This window comes from Primulina huaijiensis, chromosome 18 (assembly GCF_012295235.1).
Source record: "Primulina huaijiensis isolate GDHJ02 chromosome 18, ASM1229523v2, whole genome shotgun sequence".
Lineage (NCBI taxonomy): Eukaryota > Viridiplantae > Streptophyta > Magnoliopsida > Lamiales > Gesneriaceae > Primulina > Primulina huaijiensis.
This window is the reverse complement of record NC_133323.1, coordinates 6,542,716-6,554,000: the sequence shown is the minus strand read 5'-3', so window position 1 is coordinate 6,554,000 and position 11,285 is coordinate 6,542,716. Positions and strand designations below refer to the sequence as shown.

The window sequence follows — 11,285 nt, the reverse complement described above, 5'->3', positions numbered from 1 at the left end:
TATATATATAATATTGATCTTACTACTAAGGCTAGGTGTATTTTCAAGGAGAAATCAAAGCCTTGTTGCTTAACAATTATAATAATAAAAAAGTTGTACATAAATTTCACTTGGCCAACTTGCTAATTAACCATGTATTAAAAAATTTATTGCACTAATCTCCGGTGATTGGTGAGCTAGTGGCGGACATGACTAACCATAATAGGTGCCTTTTTGGGGTGTGACGTGACCAGTGATTCGAATTAACAACTAATAAGAATTTCATAAATTAAAGTTGATTATTCTTATTTTACCCCCTCCGTAATTAAATTGCATTAAGATATATGTGACGGCTATATTCAACTATTGAATGTGATTAATTGTATCAAAATTTTATGTCTAATAGATAAATATCATCTCAGTGATGGACACATAAATGAGCACCCTCAATGGTGGGCATGGTTGATGGACAACATAACAAAACTATATATATAAATAAGTTTTTACTGATTCAAAATATATAATAAATCATCAATTCTTGGAAAATTTTGTGGAGCTTAATAAAATCGATGATTTTGGGTAAAAGTATAAGAATGTTTATTCCCCCAACTCTTATATTTTTCTAACCTCAATTGAAGCATTTATTCAGTAATAATATTAAAATATTTAATGAAGAAGTGACTTTTCCATAAAATATGGCATATGGATGATATGAAACTTCACATCATTCAAAAATTAAAGGCAATTAGTACCAATTTTAAAGTCTCAATCTCGTTCAAAAAAATGTATGTGTTTCCACATTGCGAAAAGAATATTCGGACAAATGGACGAGTCTAATTAAGTGGGGATACGAAGGGGTAACGTATGTACCTCATTTACTAAAAAGTAATAACAATAAATTATTTTTGTCAATAATAAAGATCGTTTTATAAAATTTAAAAAAAAAAAAACACACACACACACACACTAAAAGGCAAATATTTTTGTGATATATATTTAATTTAAAAGATTTTGTAGCTAGGACCAAAGTTTTTAGAGTAGGTCTCTTGTGAAACGGTCTCACGAATCTTTATCTGTGAAACGGGTCAACCCTACCGATATTCACAATAAAAAGTAATACTCTTAAAATAAAAAGTAATATTTTTTTTCATGGATGACCCAAATAAGAGATCTGTGTCACAAAATACGATCCGTGAGACCGTCTCACACAAGTTTTTGCCAAGTTTTTATAGCATCATCGAGTAAAAAGAGAATATGAATCATGTTATGAATATAAGAGAATATGAATCATGTTATGAATATTTTTTTCAAAATTAATATATAATATATGTGTTTTTCACCTTTTTCATTTTCATTGTATGGAGCTATTTTCTCCAAGCCGTCGTTGGCTTTCTTCAGATTTGGAGTTTCATGTGCTTCATGTTTTTTTCAATATTAGTTGACATGATCTTTGTTAGAAATTTCTCATTTTTTGATCTATTAATCAAGTTGATATCATAAAGTCTGATTCTAGTTAGTGTGTACGTGTATATATATATATATCATGAGAGTTAGATTAATATTGATTGAGAAAATATATATTTTTTTCATTAATTTGTCTAATTTTTTATTTTGGTTCATTAAGTTTTCAAATTTTGGTTTTGGTACATTAATTTTTAATTTTCTGCTATTTTGCCTCAAATGCATGCTGACGTGTCAACTAAAAATACTGACGTGACAACTAAAACTGCTGGCGTTACATTGAAAATTGCTGACGTCGCGTCAGTATTTAGATCAAAATTTAAAAGTTAGTGTACCAAACTCAAAATTTGAAAAGAGTGGACGGCCGGACAAGTTAATGGACTAAAAAAATTATTTTTCAATATTGATTCTCAGGTAGAACAGAGGGTCACATTCGTTCTCTTTTTGAAAAATAAGCGTGACCATATTCAAAATGGCGGCAACCAAAAAACATCATATATTCCTTGTTCTTCCTTCCATATCTTATCTTTGAACATCTATAATGTCTTTGAATTGTTCAATCAACTCTTATTTATCTCCCAATTCGCCAACCATTTCCTACTTTTTTATTAGGCAAATATCCCACGTGAACAAAATATATCAATAATTGGGATATATATATATATATATATATAATATTAAATAGTATTCTTTTGCATTAATCCCCAAAATAAGTGTTTTTGGTTATTTTAAGAACCAAAATTTATAATTTTGGTAGTGTAATTTAGTCATTTCCATTTTTGTGTTTTATAAGTCGTCGAAGCTTAGTTTCAGTTCAATACTGAATTTTATTGGATTAATACTGAATTTTATGACGTGAAAAATATAGAATATAAAGACCAATCTATTGGATTAATACTGAATTTTAACGAGTTACAAGACTAGAAATAAAAATGATCAAATTATATGAACATAACCATAATTTTTCTTCTGCGAAAAAATGATCATCATCCATAAAAAATTAACATAAATTTCTCTAATAGACATTAGAACTATTATTTTTCATATTCACATCGCATTCTGAAATTCTCAAGTTTTTCATATTCCTAGCTATATTCTTATCTGTAAATTTTTAGCTTATTTACATAAATGTTATCGTTTTTAATTATTAGCTACATACGCCACATTGGAAAGAAACAAAATTTTCCAAAAATTAGAAGATACGAGATCAAGATTGAAATTTGAAAAAACACAAAAATTCTTATGAGATCGTCTCACGGGTCAACTTTATAAGTTGGATTTTTGATTCGATCCGACTTATGAAAATTATTACTTTATTTTCAAAATATTATGTTTCACTGCAAAAAGTATCATTTTTGTTAGTTATATAATGAAAAATTTTGTGTAATATATGATTATTTGAGTTAAAAGTATTCGACCCATGAAAAATATTACTTTTTATATATCCAAAATTTTATTTTTAGCTATAAAAATATCATTTTTTGTTAGATAAAAAAATTGTGTAATGTATGAGTGAAAAATATTGTTTTTATATCAAATGTAATATTTTTAACTACAAAAATGAATCAAGTCGTTTTACATCACGAATATATATCTGAGAGATCGTTGAATAGGAAAGAAAAAATTCTTATTATCCAAGAAAAAATGAAAGATGGAAATAAATAAATAATATAGTTCCCAAGAAAATTTTATTTGGCATGTGTCAGCAGACATTAGTTTATGTAGATACTGGTCATTCATGTCTAAATGGAATCAACCGTCCAAGAAAAGAAATATATATAAAGCAATAAAGTTCAGCCAGCTTTACATATAATTTTTTTTTTTAAGGAAAAAAAAAAGACATGAAGATCATGCATTTATTAAAAGTTCTTGGAATGTGACAACTTTTGGTCCCAAAATGATTTTAAAAATAGCATTAACCACCAATCTAAAGCTAGTCACACGATCTAGTGCTAGTTCCAATTTGCCAACTTTTATCCTCAACCTTTCACCTTTGAGTGTCATACCTCCTTGTCTTATAAATTTAAATTGAAATAAATTTATATATGTTACGTTTCCTTTAACTTTTTTAAAAAATGAGCTAGAATGCTAGATCAATCCCAACAATACTGATTAATATTCGTCTTGTGTCACATATATTGCGTATATATAATATAATATTATTGTCTCTGTGCATATGTTGCATGTTTGTACAATTGATTTTTTTAGGATATGTGATTATTTTCTTATAGTTTTCAGCTGTTACTTAGGAACAATGACGGAACTATTTTAAACATGTAATTTGTATAGATAAAATAGGAAAATGTGAATTTTTTTAATGTTGATGAGCTATGATAGTTGTGAGTAAATTATAATTTTATTAAAATAAGTTTTATGGTTTTTTATTAAACGATAAAAAAAACTTTTCTAAGTTAATAAGGATATTTTCGTGATCTTAGCATACTCATTCAGGTAGGACGACAAATCCTAACTAACCTTTTACCGGTCATCCAAACAACAAGTCTGGTGATCGACTCTAGTTTATTCAATCATTCTTTTTCATCTTTGAGAAAAACAAGTTATTGTAAGACGGAGTGTTGATATTTGTTGATCTGATATTGATGTCGAATTGTGCTATGATGCTCAAATGTACTCCTTAGTTGAGCATATATGCCGGTGAGGTGAGTATTTGGAAGGATACATCTTTGTCCAAGTGATGAACATCCATGGTGATTCGAGAACATCTGTGCATTCTGATAATGCCGATAAATCCTTTTTAATGTTCTCGATCACCTTTTTTCTTCTTCGGGATTTCTTCCTTTTACAGCAAAATCTTCCAACAGTTATAGTTGATCTCCTCAAGACTTTGTACTTTTTCTGTTAAAGTTTATTTCCCTTCATCATCGGCTATATATAGTGATATTAAATTTTTTTTTTCATTTGTGTTCAATGGCTATATTGACTTTATAAATTTAATCGGACATGGTTATTTGATCGTGTTGCTTGGAACTGATGACTTGTCTAAGACAGATAATTGATTTATCGATTCTTTGTTTACATCAAAACATAATTTCTATAATTTTACCTTTTATGAAAAAAAATACCGGGCTTTTTACTGATCAATCAATTGTTCGTGTAAGACTTATCTTTCAACTTGATGTGTTGATCTGAAACAGCTTAGTTAGAACTCATGAATTCTCTTCAGTGTTCCTTAACAGTTTTGTCAATTCTCCGATAAGAATGGATCTATTATTCTTGAGAATAAAACAGAATTCTTGATGCATAGTTGATATTGTTAGGATTGAATAAAACAAGAAATGTGGTCTAAAAAGGGATGAATAAACTGCTTAGTAAAAATTGATTTGGTTTTAAAATATTTGTAGACCACAATTTGATTCTAGGTTGTTAAGTTTCGAATCTTAATTGACATAAAAAAAAAAATTAATACTGCTATAAAGTAAATGACGCTATATATTTTTATGGAATTTCGAAGACAACTACTTCTACATCTCTCATTCTTCCTTAATATTAGGAAGGTAGATTACGTGCAGATAACACAACAGAACGATTTACTCTGTATGTTACAAGGCAAATGTCCATAACACACAGTAAGACGATTTACAGCATGCTCAAACTACACGTACAGATCAGATAATAAGACGATTTATAAGTGAAAAAATTACAACGCAAAAACCGTGAGGTTTAAAAATATATTTTTGGCTTGTCTACAAAAATCTATTTATTCTTAAAATATTGTAAGTGTTTGACCGAATATTCTGATCAGCACTGTGGATTGGAAGCATGGTTTGAATAAATGGATCTTATAATTTGAAATAGGCTCTCTAAATTTTCTCAGATGTTCAACCAACCCCTTCTACATGAAGACTTCAAGGGGTGTATTTATAATTCAACTTAAAACAGTCCATTTTTATCGATATTAAGTGTTGTGTGATCTATCTTAGTCTCATCCTTGACTAGATATGTAAATACGACAATTGACAATCCACGTATCTGAATACCACTGATTGATTATACTTCGATGATGTGTTGATTTTTTTTTTATAGCTAAAAAAGTTACAAGCCACTAATTAAATGCTTCAAGCTATCATCTTTTCATATTCTCTTCATGTTCTCTGATTTGATCCCTTGAATATTTACAGATTTGTTGATGCATTCATATAAGATCTACTTCATATCAGATTCCTTACTTTTCTGAAATCATTCTCTGATTAGTTGAAGCCTTGCACTGATAACTATTTTTCTCACAATTGTCAGCTTCATGATTCTAATAGATATGATATGTGAGGCCTCATTACTATAAGCATATTATTAAAATATAATTAAATATTCATTAGACGAAAGCAGCAAAAACAGTTTGAAATAGACCTTGAACCTGGAAAAATTTTGACATAATCTCCTCGTGAATTGGACATGTCGGAATAATCAGACAACAGTTTATTCAAAATAACTCAACTACGAGCTCAACAAAACAAAATAAAACACATACAAGTGTCGGTCGGGCACAAAAAAATATAAATCATCCAACAAGAACTATAGTTGGCAAGGCTCGATGACAAGATAAATAAATCCAAACAATGATGCAATACTCCCCAAAACATAATATAAATACTCAGAGCATCTCCTTGATATTATATATTTAAGATTCTTATACAAGACATAATAATTTGGGAGACTGTAGATGCGGTCCAACCTGATCAACCACGATATCCATTGGTGGACTTCTGCTTGGTGTTGTAAAATCACTTGGGTGAGACCTATCATGGTGTCCAAAAACAGCCACACTATCCCCAAAAAATAACTGAGAATGGAATTCTTGTATTAAACAGTTAAATAACAAAGATAAATAAACAAATCATGCACGAAAATACTATTAAATGCAATATGCAATGCATGTAACTTAGCTCAATATAAATGAGATAACATGAGCCAATAAACGATACGATAACAACTGAATCAGTGCTCCATCAACAACACACAGGGGAGCCACATCCCCATTCAGCTAAATCGCACTCGTCTAAATATGCGACGTATGTCATGTTGTGCTAAAACAAACACCCATGGGTTGGCCTTCATACAGTTGCCAACATTATGACAGGAAGGCACAATATCGAAAATGTATATGATATCAAATTTCCAAGAGCATATAACACAGAAAATGCATCAGGTATATACAATCATATTTCCGGTCTCATGTATGACTCGGCTCAAAAGCCACCCGCTAATACCAGAACAGTAACATGTGTCAAGAGTACAATACAATCAAAATATGATATTATACATATCATGTCATATTCTAAATGTCATATAATATATGTCAAATAAAATAACATATAAATGACGCCATTTAAGTTTACATAACTCATTAAATTCACATAAATCATATAAATGACATAAATATGCGTAAAACAAAACTTATGTTTTACCATCGTATGTTATCAAACTATATCAAACTATAGCATACATATATCAACCCAACAAGTCCAACGATCAAATTTTATCTTCTCGGCCTAAAAATAATGTCGAGGACGAATAATTACACGAATCATTCCAACAACTTAAATAATTCAACTAAATTCTTAAAATATCTCACGTTGAATTAATTTCCAGAAAACCAACTCGGCTAGTTATTTTCCAACACTTCAAATCATACAATTATTCGAATTATTTTAGTTTGAATTCATATAAAATAATCCAACTATAACCACACAACTAAAATATCACGCTGATAATTCGACTCTAAATTGTAAGCTCACCGAATTATACATTGATGGATTCCATGGTTGAGCCCACAAGAATAATGCAGTTTATAATCAACAATGGCGTCGACCAAGATGAACTTATAGCGAAAGGGTAAAATCTCAATACACGGGCAGCCTATAAAACTCAAAGAAACATATTGTACTTTGAGCTGGAACGAGTCTAAAAAGCTTCGAGACTTCAAGTAAAACTGTTTGGAACTCATAATGACAGCTACTGGCGTGGGAGGAGTGGCTACAGCTCGCCGGAGTAACTTAATCACGGCTCTAGGGCAACTGGGAGATTGTTAGAGTAGATACCCTGTAAGCCAACTGTTGGCTAGAGAATTTATTGACTCAGTTGTAATAAACAATCTTTATTTTAATATAATTCATTATTTCATGGTTTGTTATTTCTTTATCTATATACTCATGTGATCAACATAGATGAAGACTGTGGGGACCCGGACGCTAATCATGTTCTTAATCGTCATTGGGACTAATTAATCAATTATAATAAACAGGGTCTAATTTTTTTTTAAAAATATAATAACAAATACGGAACGTAATGGAATCACTCTATTATACATATCAGTATAAAAGTAAAGTACAAGTCTTGTACTATATACAATCATATACAAACTAAGATTCAACTACTAAATATCATGTGTTCAACCCTATCTCAGATCAAGTCCGTAGTCTCCACTCTAATCACGATCTCTCTCTTCATCTCCTCGACCCTGAACCTGTCCCACCTGTTGTCATGCACACATACAAACACGACAACAGCCGGATAACTCCGGTGAGAATAAATCCCAGTATAAATCAACGAAACATGCAATCATATAATTAATATAAAGCATGAAGCAGATATCAGATATATATCAAAATCTGAAACAGAATTAATATCAAACTATCAATCATACTCGTGACTTGGAGACTAGAGTCAATCCTAGTCTAGGGATCCCGGTTTCCAGACGTTGGTATTCCTATATCGACTAACAGTAATAGAAGAAACTCCGATTCTATCCACGTCGATATAACCAAACATCCAGTGTCTTGACCTATCCGTCACAGACTGTGGAACACTCGCCAATACAGTATCCTGTAACAGAGTGCAATGTGCCAATGACGATTCCATCACTATCCGGCACTTCTGTCACAAGATTACTCGTCTAATACTCGTCTATAACATGCTTCCTAGAAAGCAGTAGAGTAAGCATATCAATTCAAATCAAGGCGTATAATAACAATCAGTATGTGATTTAGGAAAACCCAAGTATATCCTACTCGAGTCAATCTCCCAGTACCACATTGACTTATACCTTTCGTTTGTAGTCTCGGTCTGAAAAAACCGAAGTTCTGAACTCAAGATTGTCTCTGTAAATCTGAAAGGACATATCGAGAATAATAATATCAACCTTCTATTCTCAATTCAATACTGAATCTGATCAATCTGAATTTAATTCAAAATCAACGGCATAACGGTACAATCTCAATATCCCCGTAAATACTATATCAACAAATGTCAATTACAAATCATAATCCATATCCGATACAATCTGTAATCAATCAATGATCTAAATCTGTCCGGTTTCAAGTCCATATAATCAGAAATTCATAACAATTCCATAATCAATCTGTTCTTCGATCTGACTTCGATTCTACGATGTGTAGTATTCCCAGAACACATAATAATGATCAAATAACAATTCCTCCAATATCATAATTTCAAATGATAACAGAACTCAATAAAACTTACGTCCAGTTGCAGCTGTTGACGAGAGGAGTACGGTACTGTGTTCAGATTCAAATTCTGATAGACGGATCTTGCCGAATCGCAATTGTAAAGAAAATAAAAGCTTGAGGTATTTTTGAAGCTTTTCTCTGGAATTCTCGAAGGGAAGAAACAAGGATTTCAACATATATTGCATGGTGAAGACAAGTGTACAACCCAATTCCATAATTGCACTTTAGCCCCTCAACTTTTCACTATTTGCAATTTGGCCCTCATAACTCTTTTTAATTCAATTTCAATCCTATGGAATTGTAAAACCATGGAATATGACTCAACATCCCAAAAATTCATAAATTAAATAATCTCGGATTAAAATGATAAAATCTCGGGCCTTACAAAGACCTTGATTAACTTTAATACAAATGAATCGTAATTCGATGTTGAAACTCATTTGTAAACAATATATAATCTAAATTCGTTCTTAGTCGATTCAGCCACCTAAAACATGGATAAAGGTCGTTTGAGCTCAAGACTAGCATATGTGATGTTGTGTACCGCGTTTCTTGGTAAGAGTATAGAGAAGCCCAAACATACAGATGGGTAGTCATATGATGATTATACCGAACTACCCTCCCTAGGACTTTTCAAGTTGTTATTATTCATCAAGAGAATAAGTCCGTGGTTATGATTGTATACCATTAGTCCTTACGACCCGGGACAACACTGAGGCTCTATATACTAGGGTTGTACTTTGACTCGTTTATCGATTCCAGAAGAGTCATCAGGTGGCGAGATTGGGTACAGTTGCGACGCATGTAGGAGCCAGTGCATTGTAGTCGAGAATTCACCACTCACCTACGGGTTTGGATATCATGTGTGATCTGATGAAATAATAGTGCATGAAATCTCTGGCCAGATTATGATATGTACATTAGAGAAAGAGTTCTCCAATTGTACATGCGACGCCACTATTTATTATCAAATATTTGTCACATAGTTATCGAATTCTTATGCAACCCTCGATGAATCAATGGTTGCAGATTTGATCGGGATATATGAGATGAAGCGACCTTACTGTACGTTAATCATAACCGACTGGTTCTTGCAGGCACTATCAGTGATATTTAGGGAATCATGGGGCGATGCTACTAGACGCTCTTATCATGATTCGATGGGTTTAATCAGAAATATGATTTCTGACAATCTCATGATCAATTGTTGATACATAGAATGAGGCAAATTAGGGTAAGCCCTAATAAAATATTATGTCCTGAATCAAAAAGAGCTGTGAACTCACGGCTAGCTGTATCCCTGAATCATTGAGGGTCACACAAGTACTGGATTATTTTGTCCCCATTGAGATAATAAATTCAAGGAATTGGATTTATAGAAAATATTGAGATAATAAATTCAAGGATTTGAATTTATGACTATTATATTTTGGAGGTGATAAATTCGAGGAGTTGAATTTATAATTTAAATATTAAATTCAAATGTTGAATTTATAAGGTTTTAAATTAAGTGTAATGGGTATATATATAATGGGCTAGTAAGAGTACAAGACCAATATACATATTATTAAGGTTCTTAAATGGACTTTAAAAGATTAATTAATTAATTAAACTAGTTGGACTAGAATAATTAATTGATTAAATCCATTAAATATTTGATTTAATTAATAAACCATAAGCTTATATATGTGTATTAGGCTTAGGGTTAAACACAATAATTCCACACATGAAATTTTTGAAACCATAGCCTCCAAGCCAAGGGATTTTCGAAAAAGCCATCTCCTCCCACTCTCCTTGTTTTCGGTCACTTCAGATCAATATCTACATAAAATCATTTTATACTTTCTAGTGTAAGTTGGAAGAGAAACAAGTAATCCAGTCGTGGACTTGATTCGAAGATTGAAGAAATGAGATTTGAAAAACGTACGTAGGATTTACAACAACAGCTACGTTCGCTTATACCGACGTAGTTGGAGCCAAGTGAAAATTCACTAAGGTAAAAGTTTTAAACATCCTATATATGTTTATTCGTTTAAAACCAAACGAGTGCTCAAACAATATCTTGAATATCAAGATCCAATAATTTTAAAACTTCCGCTGCGTTTGGGCATGAAAAAACACAATTCACAACACAAGTACTATTGACTCTTGGCTCAAACTCGACAAAACAATTATGGCTAAAAAGCCTCGAAGAAAAACAAAGTGTGTACAGCACCTTGCAACTTCTGATTCATCTGCCCCATCCTTAAATCCATTGTCGTTGAAGCATTTTGGTGTAGCTAGCCAACTAGGTCTCTAAGTGAAGCTTGAAATTGGCCTCAACCTGCCTCATGGCTTCGACCTTTCTTCATTTCTCATCCT

General features: G+C 31.6%; 1 long non-coding RNA gene across 1 annotated transcript; it reads right to left on the bottom strand.

Annotated features, from left to right (window-relative positions):
* Nucleotides 1–7,803: 7,803 nt before the first annotated feature.
* LOC140964353 (uncharacterized) lies at nt 7,804–9,066 on the bottom strand. Its single transcript, XR_012172877.1, has 3 exons — nt 8,938–9,066; nt 8,501–8,563; nt 7,804–7,930 (listed from the first exon to the last, which is right to left on the bottom strand). It is a non-coding gene; the product is annotated as an uncharacterized lncRNA (long non-coding RNA).
* Nucleotides 9,067–11,285: the final 2,219 nt, after the last annotated feature.